We start from the raw sequence: 15,866 nt of genomic DNA on the forward strand, positions 1-15,866 counted from the left end.
CATAGCTTTTTCACACACAACCTCACAGAGCACAACCCTAAGCCTGCATATTCACAAGTAGACATGGGCACAAACTGCATTACGAACCAAAAAAAACCACGAACCACCTGATCGTCTGTTCACAAACCAGTGGTTCATGAGGGTCCATGGCCAATGAACCAGCGTTTGTAATGAACCAGCCCGGTTCGTTGCGTTCGCCTGCAGTTCGTGAAGCCAGACAGTCAGGCACCATCAATCAATTCCCTTGGAAACTGAGCTGGGGGAATGCATGAACTCTGTCTGCACTCCTTTTGTCGCCCTGGAAACCCGAATCGAAGCCCAGCTTACCTTGATCAGCAGGTCTTCCTTCCAAACATGGAGCTGCAAATTGTTTACAATTGGCTACATGGGAGAAGACACCCAGGGGGAGGGAGGGGGAAGGGGGGTGTTCTGTAGCCATGGGCACTCCAATCTCATCCCTTGTCTATTCACAAGTAGACATGGGCACGAAGCAAAAACATTTAACAAACCAGCGGTTCGTGGTTCAGTGCCGCTGCCAAACCTGAACTAACAAACCGAAACGAACATTTCCTGCTGATGAACCAGTTCGTGGTTCATGGGTGTCAGAATGGCCCCCATTGGATTTAGAGAGCCCATATTCCCAGGGAGTGTTTAGCAGGCTCTCCTCCAGCCAGCACCCCAGTTTGGTCACGATTGCAATAGGGATCTTGGAGTTATACCCTCTCCAATCCGAGGCCCCCAGGAAACTCCCATTTGATACAATTAGAGCCACCAGTTGACGCTGGCCAAGTGTACAAGGGGTTGGCCGTCAGAACTGCCTATCAGGGATTGCAGGGATGAGATTGGAGTGCCCATGGCTACAGAACACCCCCCTTCCCCCTCCCTCCCCCTGGGTGTCTTTTTCCATGTAGCCAATTGTAACCACTTTGCAGCTCCATGGTTGGAAGGAAGACCTGCTGATCAAAGTAAGCTGGGCTTTGATTCGGGTTTCCAGGGCGACAGAAGGAGTGCAGACAGAGTTCACGCATTCCCCCAGCTCCGTTTCCAAGGGAATTGATTGATGGTGCCTGACTGTCTGGCTTCACGAACCGCAGGCAAAAGCAACGAACCGGGCCTCTTACGAACGTTGGTTCGTTGGCCATGGACCCTCACGAACCGCCAGTTCGCGAACAGATGATCAGGCGGTTCGTGGGTTTTTTTGGTTCGTAATCTGGTTCGTGCCCATGTCTATTCACAAGTATAAATCCCTTGGAGTTCAGTGGGTCTTACAGCCTAGTTTAGAATTGCAGGCAGTCAGTCTATTTCAGTTATGCTACAATAAGAAACATACCTCGAATCACGTACAGAGCACCTTCTCTTCTCCAGCTCGATGTCATGCGGCAAACAATGCATCTCCATCTAAATGCTTACCTTCCCAGCATTCCTGGAGCTCCATTTTTCACTTTCCTTTGCTGCATGATTCACTGCTTGGTGGTGGTGGAGTGAGGACAGCTCTTGGATTCTCCCAATCTCCTCTGCTTCACTTCTTCTGCATCTGTCACCCAGGAATAATGTGGAAATGCTTGCAATGCAGGGCAACCATCTTGAAAGACGGCAACAGAGTTTAAATGCTCTTTTTTGTCAAGGGAGCCTGAAACTGCCTTTGGGAAATGTGTGTGTAGGTTTTGGACATTTAATCATTCCCCATATTGAGATTTGGCAATGGAGAGAAAACCTTCCTGAATCTTCCTGTTTTGAGATAAGGGGGAAAGTGAGAGTTGAAGGATATCAACATGTGTCCAAATGTTGAAATCTAGGAATCTCATTCCCTGGTGGAGGTAAGGGATCTCCCACTCCCAGCCTCTGCTCCATGCCACCTCTCACCTGGCCAGCAGGGGGAAAATGTGTGGGGAATGGGTCTGGGAGCCCTCACGACATGCTCCCGTGCACTCCAGAGCACTTCCTTGTCGCACCAGGAATGATGGCATTTCCAGTGAAAAAAGGAAATGCTCCTGAGCATGTATGTGTTGAGCACATGTTAAGTAAGGCCTCCCAGTGCATGTCCCCTACCCCCTCGTCCCCTGGTTTTCACTCCGGGAACCTGGCAACTGTAGTCCCCATCTTACAGCTGTCAGTTATCCAGCTCAGGCAGGCTCCATTAACTTGAAAAGGAGGATGATTGCGAGAGGGAAGGGGATTGTATGGGAAATTTGAGTAAGTTCACTGCCACCATGAAATGGAGAATGTGATGCTGGCTGAGGTGACTGGGTAGTCTTCTTTTTTCTCAGAGCATGCACTGGGTGTTTTGCATTTAGGCAACCACTAAAGAGTAGACAAATATATCCTCTGGAGGAAATTTATTTATTTTATTTATTTTTGTCATTTATAGTCCACCTTTCTCACTGAGACTCAAGGTGGATTACATAGTGTGAGATTAGTACAATCAGTAGCAAGGACAAGGGCAGGCATTTCTATACAGTGTCAAGGACATTTCCATAAATGATATCATAGGGTAAATCAATACAAGTTTACAAAAGATCCATTAGCAAGGATCCAATATGGGGTTGAAGAATTGATGAAACAACATAATCGGTTCTAGGACTTACATTAAACAACATGAAGCACAGGTAGTATATAGGAGTACATATTTAAAGCAACAGATAATATGTTAGGCAACATAATGGTGAAGTCTATGGTTCTTAACTTATTAGTGAAACTTCTGAGACCCCCTCCCTACAATCCAATCTGAGAAAAAAGCCTTTTTGAATAATTCGGTTTTGCATTGTTTGTGGAAAGTCAGGAGGGTGGGGGCTCTCCTGACCTCCTCAGGCAGGCCATTCCATAGGGTAGGGCCACCACAGAGAAAGCCCGTGTACAGGCTGCTGTTGATTTCACCCATGTGCAGGCTGGCACCTGCAAGAGACCCTGTTCAGATGAGTGAAGCTGCTGTGGAGCAACATAGGGAGGGAGGTAGTCCCATAGGTATATCGGGCCAAGGCCGTGAAGAGCTTTGTATGTGATAAACAATATCTTGAATTGAGCACAGTAACTGACAGGTAGCCAATGGAGTGACTGTAGAATGGGAGTGATGCTCCTGCTCCTGCTCGCTCCTGCTAACAGTCGAGCTGCAGCATTTTGCACTAATTGGAGCCTCTTAGTTAACTTAGATGGGAGACCATTGTATAGTGCATTACAATAGTCAAAGTTTTGATGTTACCATAGCATGGGTCCAGGTGGCCAGGTCTGCTATGTCAAGATAAGAAGTCCTTCCAGGCTAGAGTGAGATTGTAGTAACCATTTTTGCAGCTGCCTTAACTTGTTTTTCTAGTAGTAGCGCTAGATCCAGTATAACCTCTAGGCTCTTAACTGAGCCTGCAAGGGTCAAATGAACTCCATCGAAAGTGGGGAGTACAATGTCTTTCAATATGTCTGACTTCCCAACAAGCATAACTTCAGTAAGATTTCTACTGAATTCTGTGGATAGCAAGATATAGAGTTGGGTGTTGGCTGCATATTAATGACATCCAACTCCATAGCTGCGAATGAGTTCTCCTAAAGGTTTTATGTAGAGGTTGAATAACATGGGAGATAAGATTGCGCCCTGCGGAACCCCACAAGATAGTTACACCTCAACAGGATCGCATGGTCTACTGTGTCAAAGGCTGCAGATAGATCCAGGAGGAGCAATAAGGAAGCATGGCCTTTGTCTATATTCAGACAGAGATCATCTACTAACACTACTAGTGCTGCCTCTGTCCCATGCCCTGGTCTGAATCCAGACTGGAAACGGTCTAGAGTGCTAGAGTTTTCCAAGAAGACCTGGAGCTGGTCAGCTACTGCTCTCTCAATCACTTTGTCCAGAAAGGGCAGATTAGAGACTTGGCGATAATTGGCCACATCAGTTTTGTCTAGAGATGGTTTTTTAATTAGCGGAAAGAGAACTGCCTGTTTGAGCGGCCGGGGGAAGGTGCCCTGAGTTAGCAAATGATTTACAATAAATCTCAGTGGTTCACTTATGTGATCTTTACTTGATTTTAACAGCCAAGAGGGGCAAGAATCAAGTGCACAAGTAGTGGCTTTCATAGATGCCAGGATCCTATTAAGATCTGTCATTGTAATTGGTTCAAAGCAGTCCAAATATAGGCCACATGGTGTATTAAGCATTTCTTCTATCTCGTTAGTATTGCAGCTAGCATCTAGATCAGAGCTTATTTGTGCTATTTTATCAGCAAAAAACTTAGCAAAGGCCTCGCAGTGAATGGTCTGTTCTTGGGTCTGTAAAGGTTCAGATTTAGGGGTTAGAAGGTGTCTGGATACCCTGAACAATTGGGATGGTCATGAATAGACATGGGCATGAATGGGGGGGGGAATCTGAACACCCTGTTCATTGTTCATTGCCATCCACGAACAACGAACAATGAACAGAAGCAAACATGTCCCCTTAATGAACGTGTTCAGTGGTCGGTGTTCGTGGCCCTTGTCAGAGGGACGTGGGGACTCCCCTCGTCCCTCTGACAGCGGGCAGAGCCGGTGCCGAGAGGCTTCGTTCTGCCCGCTGTCAGAGGTACAAGGGGACTCCCCTCATCCCTCTGACAGCGGGCAGAGCCGGTGCCGAGGGGCTTCGTTCTCCCCAGTGTCAGAGGGACAAGGGGACTCCCCTCATCCCTCTGATAGTGGGCAGAGCTGGCAGAGACTTCTTTCCGTCCCTCTCACACTGGGAGAGCCAGCGCCACCCCCTTTGCTGTCATTTTCTCTTCAGAGTGGCAAAAACTGGACTGTCTGCTGGAAGCTGAAGGGTTAAAGCCAGAAGGAAAGCCAGAAGGAGTTGATACAGAGTTCAGTCCCTCCCTACCTCCGTTGCCAGGGGAATTGATTGAAAGGCACCAGACTGTATGGCTTGACGAATGGCTGACGAACAAGGCTTTGCAAAGACCACTTGTTCATTCAGAATGGGGCCTCACGAACGGCTTGTTCACAAACAGCTGAACCCAATGTTCTTGGCTTTTTTTCATTCGTATTGCTGTTCATGCCCATGTCTAGTCATGAACTAGCCAATGCAATGGTTGCTGAGAAGTAACGTTTCTTTGCCGCTTTCATTTCTGCTTCATAGATCGTCCAGAGTGTTCTGTAGCAAGTCCTATCAGTTTCTGTGCATATTTTATGCCGGCGTCTTTCTAGACATCTTCCAACCCTCTTCAAGTCAGCAAGCTCCATGGTAAACCATGGTGCTGGCTTCTGTCCCAAGGGCTGGAGGGGTCGACAAGGAGCAATGGTGTCAATAACTTCAAGGAGCTTTGTGATCCATGCTCCTACAGCAGCTTCTGTGGAGCATGTGTCTGGAATTCTAAAATCCCCCAAGGCATTTTGGAATCTGGAAGGATCTATGAACCTTTGTGGGTGAATCATTTTAACTGGACCCCCTATTTTGTGGGGTGTTGGGGCCATATTCACGTTTGTCTTCAGCAGATGATGATCTGACCATGGTTCAGGCCGAGTCTCTAATGTTGAAATAAGACTTTCCCTCAAAGGCTCAGTGCAAAATATTAAGACTGCTGTGTGGCCTCTTTCATGTGTAGGGCCTGACACTATTTGAGAGAGGCCCAGGGTTGTCAGGGAAGCTATAAATTCCTGAGCCAAGCCTGACTTTGAACACTCAGCATGGATGTTGAAGTCTCCCAGAACAGTAAGTCTGGTTGTCTCCAACACCATGTCTGCTAGCAGCTCTACCAAGTTAGAAAGGGTGCTTATGGAGGAGCTGGGTGGTCTGTAAACAAGCAGGATACCCAGTCTATCATTAATTCCCAGAGACAGGAACATGCAGTCATTACTGTGCTGTAGCTAGTACTGAAGATCTGCGGAAGTTGAAGGACTCGCGAAGAGTAATAGCAACTCCTCCACCCTGACAACCATAGTGAGGTTGTTGTAGGACTGCATAGCCAGGGGGAGTTAGTTGGGAAAGACACACCTTGTCATTTTCCTGCAGCCAAATCTCTGTTAGGCAAGCCATATCAATCTTCTCATCCTGCAACATCCCAGCAATGCATGCAACCTTGTTCCTAACAGATCTGGTATTGCATAGTATTAGTGCAGTAGGGGGGGGGGTGGAAGAGAAGGTGGGGTGGGTAACAAGCCCTGCATCACCAAATGGCCCCCAGCTGCAGATCAAAGGGAAGCACCATGAGCTCCTTGCGAGCAAGCATCCATCTAGCCCTCACAACAGACTCCTCAGAAGTAGGCAAGCCTCCTGCATGGAGCCCCAGTTAAATAGCAAGCGATACCTGTGAAAGAGAAGGCAGGGTAGGCAACAAGGCCTGCATCACAAAATGGCCCCCAGCTGCAGATCAAAGGGAAAGCATGTACATCGGTACCCATTCAAAACTGTTAAACTTGGGCTAAAAAAAAAAAGATTGTGATAATGGGTATATAGGAAACATGTGACACAGCAATCAGAAATCCAGTCCCAGGTTGTGAATACATTGTGTCCTTCTCCCCTGTACATAATACTGGAACATAAACCACACAGTTGGAGGTGGATTAGAATGTAGAAAACGGCTTCATTATTTGGGAATGATGTTAGGATTGTCCGAACAATTTTAGTCCTGCTAATTGATTGCTGTATTACAAGAAGGCTAGAGGGGAATAACAAAAAAAAATTAAGAACTGAGGACTGTTATGATGAGGGAGAAAATAACATGAATCTGATGGTATTAATCCCACACCCTGTTTCTGAAGTTAAGGTTTGTAATGTGGCCATATTGACAAGAATCTAGAAGGCCCCTGGCAGGGCAACTATCCTGGACACCTAGAAATACAGGAATTGAAACAGGTCGCAGGCTCTGGGTCCCACTGACGTTACACTGAAGAAATCCAGTGTGATGTGTGTGAAAGGAGCCTGGGCAATGCTGATATGCCAAGGGACTTTTTATCCAGAAAGTCCTTTTTGCTCCACTTCTTTCCTCCTCCTCCTTTTTTTTTTTTTAAACCACACACACAGAATCTATGGAAATGCTGCATTTGTGGAAGCTCCTGGACAATATTTCGCTTTTAGCTGTTATAAAAATGAAAATAATTGTGAAAGCAGAGAGGAATCTGCAGCTGCTCCAGGCTATTCATGCCATAAGAGATCCCATCAGGCCCTCTTTATTGTTGCAGTTTTTGGCAAATTATTTTCTTATCGCACACAACCTATTCACTTCTGTTCCTGCATAACCACTTAGGCTCATAAAGCAGTGGGTCAGCAACAGTTTAGCATATAGCACATGGATCAGCTGGCCATGGGGAGCACTGGTGTCTGCCCCTCCGAAAAGCAGCAACTGGAGTCAATAAAAATCTGGCCTGGGCAGGCCAGGCCATTAGCAAACCCAGCTCTGTCACTCCTCGCATGGCTTATTTTTGTGCTTAGTACAACCCTCCTGGTACTGCCATCAGGCCTCACCTTATGGAAGGGAAACAAGTGTGCTGTCTTCCCTTCCCAAGAGCAGACAGTATGCCTGATTCTTCTCTTTGAGGTATGTTTTTCATAACGAAGGAGCAGGAAAAGAAAAAAACAGAACATAACACATTGTGCATGCAGAATGTGCAATCCGATTATGATGAGCAGCAGTGCTGCAGTGTCGGCCAGTCCAGGCAATGAGTTTATTGCGCCCGGCACACATGTGCACTGGACAAATGCTCTGGCATCTTCGGCGTGGGCAGAGAGCATGCCACTCTTATTATACAAGCCCATTAGGGAAGCAATTTGAAGAAAAATATTTAGCAATTTGGAAGGAAGCAAGGTTCCAGAATGGCTTGTTTCTGGCGTGACAACCTGCCATGTACAGATGAAAGGGAAGGCTTATAACAAATTTTCATTACGCACAAATAAAAAAACAGAAAAGAAAAAAGCAACAGCAGGCAGAGCAAGTGCTTTGAGGCAGAGAGGTGTGGCCAGAAATTTACCCAGGAGGCCACAAAGGAGACTCAGCAAAACAAATCAATCACTCTCTCAATCACTTGCACTTATGTAGCGCCCTTTATGGAAATGGCAATCAGGGCCTGACAACCTGTCAGGTTTTGGCCTTCAAGTCCTTGCCTGCTAACTATTCATTAAGTTCACCAACATGCAGCCTACAGATCTGTGCTCCCCCTCAGTGTCCTTGCTCACCTATCCTTAACGGCTTTCAATTCTCAATAGAAAAACAGTCTGCACTCTGCCTTGTTTGTCGCTGTGACTGGAGTAGGTGGCAACACTGAAGTCATTGGAAACAACATGGGTCTATTCAGAATGGCTTTGTTCCTATCCTTGGCTGCAGATTTGGATCCTGCATTTAAGCATCTGAGTCAATCCTTCCAGGAACTGTACTGCAGTAACTGAAGCATAGCATAGTGCTGTTTTCTTTCACCATATCCATGGCCGCTAACCCAGAGACAGAAGAATTGAAACCATGTGCAAATTCAGGGAATAAATGTAGCCTCTCAAAGGGCCATGCCACATTTGATACTGAAGATCTGTGGAAAGAAAGTGGCTAAGGGGTGCCCAATAAGGATCAGGGCTGCAGCACTGGGCAAGGGAGCATTTATCTTTCCCTCCATGCTGTTAGTCAGATCTAAAATATGCCTTTCCAGTCCCAGCGGATTTAAGCCCTAATAAGGAAAAGACAGTCACAAACAGGGATGATTCTCTGCTCCCCCCCCCCCTTCTGGGCCTTAAAGTAGTACTGAAAAACATTTGTAATAAAGAAAATAATCCATTCCTCTGTTATGAAAAACCCAGTCACAGAACTCTAGTGTCATAATGTCACATATAACCAGTGTGGTGCAGTGAATCAGAAGTGGTCAGAGTAACCCTGTTTCTGACCCATCCATGCATTGACTCACTATGTGCAAAGGGAGAGTGGGCATAGGCTTCCCAGTTGCCCGCCACTGGCGAGCAATCTCCTAGGGGTTTGCCCAGTTGCCTGGCAGGAGGTGGCAAATCTCCTGGTGATTGTCTGCCACCAGCAGGCAACCCAGGAAAGCATGCATTGGGCGCGCTCCCGGTGGGAACACTTCAAAGAGTAAGTCACAGTTCCCCCACAGGGAGGATATAGGACCTGGGAACTCTAAGTGGGCATGAGCATGCTGGCCCTATCCCTTGCCTTCACATGATAGCTGAGTTGTCTGCTCAGTGTGAATGCATGGAAGAAATGCGTGCAAACCCACTCTCCATGGGCACCAATGTTGATCACAGGGAGGGAATGTCCATACAAGTACTTCCTTCACATGTTCACATTTTGACAATTCATCGGTTACAGTGAGGTGGGGGTGAGGCAAGTGCACTCATGCACACTCTCATTCGCCATGCCTTTGGTAATGTGCAGATGAGTTATCTACTCCAAGTTAGTTTTGGACAAAGATCTGGGAGACCCAGATTCATACCTGCACTCTGCCATGGAAGCTTGCTGGGTGACCTTGGCCTAATCTGCCTCACAGGGTTGTTGCAAGGATAAAATGGAGGAGAGGAGAATAACGTTAACTGATTTGGGTCCTCACTGGGGGAAACGTAGTGTATAAATGAAGTAAATAAACTGTCATGTATAGTTTGGCTCTGAGTCTCCCCAAAATAAGAGCAATCTAAAGCAGAATTACCCCCTTTTAATGCTGAGCTGTGAAGAGTAGTTTGCATTGGGGCAATCATGTTAGTCTGTTGAAGCAAAATAAAAGAGAAGTCTAGTGGCACTGTTAAGACTAACAACATTTATTTCAGCATGAGCTTTTGTAAGGAGCTTTTGTAAGTCAGAGCTTACTTCTTTAGAGACAATGGAAAGGAAATTGATTTCAGCTCATGCTGAAACAAATATTGTTAGTCTTTAAGGTGCTGTTGGACGTTTGTTTTATTCTGGATTGCACTACCAGTCTCCCCCTACACATACTTCAAACTGTATAGTTGCTGCCTCTTCTGTTATTTCAGTACCATTTGGGATGCACCTAAAAGGCTTCCACCCATCTTTCCTCTAACAACATGTTTAGCATACAATACAAGTGATACACCTCCCAAGGGACTTAGTATTGTTGGCAGAGTTCAGGAAATAACCCAATCCATGCTTTGGAATTTGCTTTTCAATGAATTTACTGAACAGGAATTTTGGAGAAGACAATAACTGATTGCAGGCCATTAATGCAACAGAGAGGCCTTCAGAGCACAAGTACTAACACATACTAACTGTTAAGTAGTGGGTTTAGACTCTGAAGTTATTTCAACAAGCTCCTTATTCAGCAGAAACATCTCTGAAACACAGGCAGCAAGCTGCAGATATTTATACACAACTTCAACCCCCCAAACCACACCCCAGCTTTGTTAACACCCAATAAGAATCACCTAACTAGAAGACCTTGTTTGCATCAACTATATACATTGTATCTTATTTACAGCATAGCGATTGGTCTTTATTGTGCTGTTATGATTGGCTGCTGCTGGCACTAGCAACCAATGATAATGCAGACTTCAGGAGCCTTGTTTGTGATAGAAGCGTGACCAATACATAACACTCCTCCCCCCTAAGTCAGAGTTGACCCCTCAGCAACTCTGAGGTGGCGGGGAAGAACCCGAACCTGCTGGGGATGTCGCAAGTCTGGTGGAGACAAAGGAGAGCTCAAGGTCGGCGGTTGTGCCAGCTGCAGTACCATGGTTGGCCCATCACACAGTTCTGAGTGGTTCTCAGGAGTAGTGCTTGCCTCTGGACACTGTAGGGTTGGTGTCTGAGGAGCCAGTGGTGCGATTTCATTGTGTCCGAGCCCCGGCCCCGCGGCCTTGGACTCGAACGGGCCCAGCACCCCGCCCCCCCACCGAGACCCGTGGCCCACGCAGCCCTTACCTCGTCCCAGCGGCAGGGGGCCTTACCCAGGCAGCATCTTCAGCATCGCACGCCTGTCCGCTAGCAGACGCCCCACTGTGGCAGGAGCTCGCCGCCGCCGCTGCTGCTTGGCCACCGCAGGCCCCAAATGGCCTGGAGACCGGGCGGGCCGCGGGGCGACGGTCTCGGCAGCGGCCCGCACCACGGTCCCGACAGCAAGGCCGCGCTCCAGGAGGCCCCCAGGAGAAGGCCGCAGCTGGGCCGTGCCAGGCCGCATGGCGCAAGGGTGCGCCATCACAGACGCCCACGGAGGGCCGAAGCCGCGCCCAGCGGTGGTGAGGGGGAAGCACCTGGCGAAGCACTGGCTCACCCAGCCTCACCCGGGAGAGGCTGATCCGGCCACCAGTCAGGAGGGAGGAGGGCAACAGAGAGCTGGAGGGGAGGAAACCCAGGGCAGAAGGCCAACCAGCTGGGAGTAGGTGGGGCCTGCAGGTGTGGCCAGGACTGGCCCAGGTGGTGGGGATGATGATGGGGGGCGGAGCCTGGGAGAGGGGGTGGGGCTGAGGATCACAGGGAGGCTATTTAGAGGGGTCTTAGCTGCTGGCCGAGGAGGAGGAAAAAGCCAGTCTGACCTGGAGTGAAGGAGCAGCTGGTAGGGTGGAGCCACGTGCTGAGCGACCCGCCAGTTCAGACAGGAGCCGCCTAATCTGAGGCCACCTAAGCAGGACCTAGCGTGCCAGTCTGGCCCTGCCTAGCCGGCCCCAGCCCTCAGAACGGACCCGCCGAGATTGCCATGCCCAGACCCGCCGCCACCGCCGCCAGGGGGCACCGCTGAGCCTGACACATTGTCTGTCTCTTGTGCTGTGGTGTTTCCCGGGATGCTGGCCCTAGGCATGCCTCGGACTCCATTGTCCTTGCTGGCCATTGGTGTTGGAGCTGGTCCAAGTGGCGCCGTAGCCTCCTGCCATCGGTTGTGATGACAGCATACGACACTGGTCCAGTTGCTTCTTCTACGGATGCTGGCACCCACACTGGGCCCTCACTATAGTTGCAGGCATAGACCAGATCTCCCGGCTGGAAGGTCCTCACCTCTCCATCTGGCGAGGGTTGCTCCTCGGAGGATAGATCAGGGTGCAGCCTGTCCAGTGTGATTGTGAGTCTTCTGTTCATGAGAAGCTTGGCTGAGCTGCGGCCTGTGGCAGAGCTGGGTGTAATGTGCTGCTATAGCAGGAAAGCAACCAATTGTGTCTGCCAGTCACCTTGACTGATTCTCCAGAGGCTGTCCTTTGTTGTCCTTACCATCTGTTCCACTTGCCCATTGGTGGATGGGTGGAACAGGACTGACATGACTTACCTGATGCCATTGTCAGCCAGGATCTGCCAGAATTCTGCCGCCGTGAACTGCGCCCCGTTGTTGGACACCAGAGTGTCGGGCAACCTGTGTGTCACAAACAGCCGATGGAGAGCTCGAATAACTACGGTAGTGGTCATGGCAGAGACAGGAACAACCTCTAGCCACTTTGAGAACAAGTCCACAACAATGAGGAACGTTTGTCCCTGGAACGGCCTGGCAAAATCTAGGTGGAGTCTGGACCATGGTGCCTTTGCTGACTCCCAAGGGTGCACTAGAACTTGTGCTGGGGCTGGGCAAGTCCCTTGGTATGGCTTGCAGGTGTGGACCCACTCCTCGATAGCTTTGTCCATGACCAGCCACCAGACATAAATGCGGGCGAATGCCTTCATGCGCAGAAAGCCTGGATGTCCACTGTGTAGTGCCTTGAGCACTTGTTGTTGCAACTTAGGAGGGATGACAACTTGGTTCCCCCACAGCAGGCAACCCTTGTGTATGGAGAGTTCATGTTGCCTGGTGGAGTATGGCTGGAACTCTTTGGCCAAACGGCCCTCTGGCCACCCGCTCCATACCCAGTTGAGCACACGGGTGAGGGTGCAGTCTTTGGCAGAGTGCGCTGCTACATCAGAGGCTTGTATCAATGGACATGGCAGGTCCTCAAGCAGCAGGGTGTGGTATGCCGGTGATGGGTTGGCCCCTGTGTTGGGCAGCGGCAGGTGGCTAAAGGCATTGGTGTGTCCAATAACTTTACCTGGCCGATGCTGCAATTCATACGAATAGGCTGACATGAACACAGTCCAGCGCAGCATCCGGGGCGAAAGGATTTAGGGTGTTTGTCAGGAACAAACAGACCTAGCAGTGGCTTCTGGTCTGTAGCAAAGAGGAAGGTCCGGCCGTAGAGATAATCGTGATACATCTTTACCCCTGCTACAATGGCTAGGGCTTCCTTGTCTATCTGGGCATAGTTGTGCTCTGCAGATGACAGTGTCCTAGAGAAGTAGGCGATAGGTGCTTCTCACCCGTTGATCATCCTGTGGCTGAGAACAGCCCCAATGCCATATGGTGAGGTGTTGCAGGCAAGAACAATTGGCTTACTTTCATCATAGTGTGTTAGGACACTCCCAGATGACAGCAGGTCTTTTACTGCTTCAAATGCTGTGGCTTCTTTTCAGCCCCAGACCCAGGGAGCAGAGGAATTGAGGAGTCGGTGCAGTGGTTCTGCGACCGATGCTTTGTGCAGTAAGAAGGCGTGGTAGAAGTTGAGAAGACCCAGGAATGATTGCAGTTCCTTCTTTGTTCCAGGAAGTGGTGTGCTGCAGACAGCCCGGACCTTAGCTGGTGTGGGATGGATGCCGGCTGTGTCGATGAGGAACCCCAGGAACTCCACTTGTGGAACCCCAAACTGGCATTTTTCTTGCTTCACTTTTAAGCCTGCGCTTTGTAGTTTGCTGAGGACAGTTCAGAAGCACTCTGTAAATTCACTGTTGTAGCCTCCTGCGATCAAGACATCATCAAAATATGGGATGATGCCTGAGATTCCCTGGAGGAGACCTTCCATGATGCTCTGGAAGATCCCTGTTGCCACGTTTTTTCCAAACTGCAGTCGCTTGACTTTGAATGCACCCCTGTGCATCATGATTGTTTGGGCTTCTGCCATGGCATCATCCACAGGTAGCTGTTGGTAAGCTTGGGCAAGTACAAGTTTTGCGAAGACCTTACCCCCCTGGACGGATGCCAGGAGATGGCTCACAACAGGCATTGGGTAGGCATATTGCTGCAGGGCTTTGTTCACTGTGCATTTATAGTTCACACAAATTCTGACTGCTCCATTTCGCTTGAGCGGTGTTACTATAGGCGTTTCCCATTTTGTGTGGGAAACTGGCTCCAGGACTCCCTGCTTGATCAGGTGGTCCAGTTCCTCGTCTATCTTAGGCTTGAGTGCGAAGGGTAAACAGCGAGGCTTAAGGCGGGTGGGCATCATGGCTGGGTTGAGGTCAAAAGACACTGGAGGACCGGTGTATGTTCCTAGAGAGCCATCAAAGACCTCTGGAAACTCACTGCACATGGATGCAACGTTGTTGTGATGGATCTGTTGTACACCAGAGACCAGGATGCCCAGGGGTTGGAACCAGTCTAGGTCAAGTAAGCTTGGCTGGTGGCCCTGAACCACCATCAGCCGCAGAGGGGCCAGCAAAGTCTTTGTACTTAATTTGGAATGTGCCAATGCCCACTACAGGCACTCAGTGGCCCTGAAAGTCTTTAAGCAGTAGGTCTACTGGTTTGAGGCAATGGCTGGATGCCTTGGGGTAGATCCTCTGGAGTGTGTGAGAGGAGATGATGGACAGCGCAGACCCAGAGTCGACCTCCATCTCACAGGGCTCATCTTGGATTCTCACCACCACTTTTATTTTTTTGCACATTGGTAGCTGTAATGCAAGGACGGATGAGTCACTGGTCTGTACTACCATGGTGCCATGTAGTTCGAGTGTGTGGCAGTCATTCTTGTGGCTGTGTGTCTTTTTGTAGACCGGTGATGACTTGCAGCCCAACTTGGGCGATCCGTCTTGGATCTTGGTGGATCGGCAAATATGAGCAATGTGTCCCAATTTTCCACAGTTCTGGCAATGAGCGTCCCGGAACAGACACCATTTTTGCAAGTGGGATACCCACAGCTGGCAAAAGGGGTCTCCTGAAATGCTTGTGGCTCTTCTTACTGGCGAACTTGGGTCGCAGCACCTCCTTATCTTCATCTTCAGTTGAGGAGATGTCCCTGATGTGCTCCTGGTGGACAAGCTTGGACTTGCGGGACTGCGGTGGAGTGCATGACTGCCAGACTGTTCTGCGGCTTCAGCGGCGATGGCCTTTCCATATGCAGTCTTGACGCTCAGATCTTTCTTGGCAAACAGACGCCTCTGGAGCTTTTTGTCCTGGAGACCGCATACCAGTCTGTCTCGAAGTGCCATCTCAAGGTCAGGGAAATTGCATAGTCTGGCTGCTTGTTGGAGAGCTCTGACAAATGCCGTTATGGACTCGCCTTCTGCTTGGTCCCTCTTATAGAACGCATGCCTGCTTGCTATCTCTAAAGGCCACAGTGAGAAGTGTTCTCAGAGCTTGTTTTTGATTGAGTCGAATTCCGTACTTTGCAGCAGGGCGGGCGCCACTAGAGCCCGGGCAATGTCAAATGTGGACCACCCACAGATGCTGAGAATGTCACTTTCACGAGATCTGCATGTTCTACTTTGTTCGCTTCAAGGTAGAACTCAAACTGCATGATGTAGGACTCCCAGTCCTCAGTGTTGGAGTTGAACGGCTCCGATTGGCCCCTGGTAGCCATGTCTACCCACTGGGACAGAATGAACAGGTGCTGGGTGGTTGAGGTGACAATTCCTCCCCAGCAAGTGATTCCGCTCTGCTTCTTGGGGCTGCCTACCCAAACTTAGTAGTTCAGTTCTGGTCTTGGGGCTGCATACCCAAGCACCTGTTAGTGATTTTGCTTTGATTGTGGGGCTGCATAACCACTCCAAAATCCCATCCTCGGCGCCAGTGTTAAGTAGTGGGTTTAGACTCTGAAGTGATTTCAACAAGCTCTTTATTTAGCAGGAACATCTCTGAAACACAGGCAGAAAGCTGCAGATATTTATACACAACTTCAACCTCCAAACCACGCCCCAGCTTTGTTAACACCCGATAAGAATCACCTAACTAGAAGCCCTTGTTTGCATCAA

The 15,866-nt window shown here is 49.2% G+C and overlaps 1 pseudogene; it reads right to left on the reverse strand.

Moving 5' to 3' along the window:
• Positions 1-11,558: 11,558 nt before the first annotated feature.
• Positions 11,559-15,475, reverse strand: LOC129333939 (uncharacterized protein K02A2.6-like; annotated as a pseudogene).
• Between the last annotated feature and the right edge of the window lie 391 nt (positions 15,476-15,866).

The sequence above is a fragment of the Eublepharis macularius genome, chromosome 7, assembly GCF_028583425.1.
Source record: "Eublepharis macularius isolate TG4126 chromosome 7, MPM_Emac_v1.0, whole genome shotgun sequence".
Classification (NCBI taxonomy): Eukaryota; Metazoa; Chordata; class Lepidosauria; order Squamata; family Eublepharidae; genus Eublepharis; species Eublepharis macularius.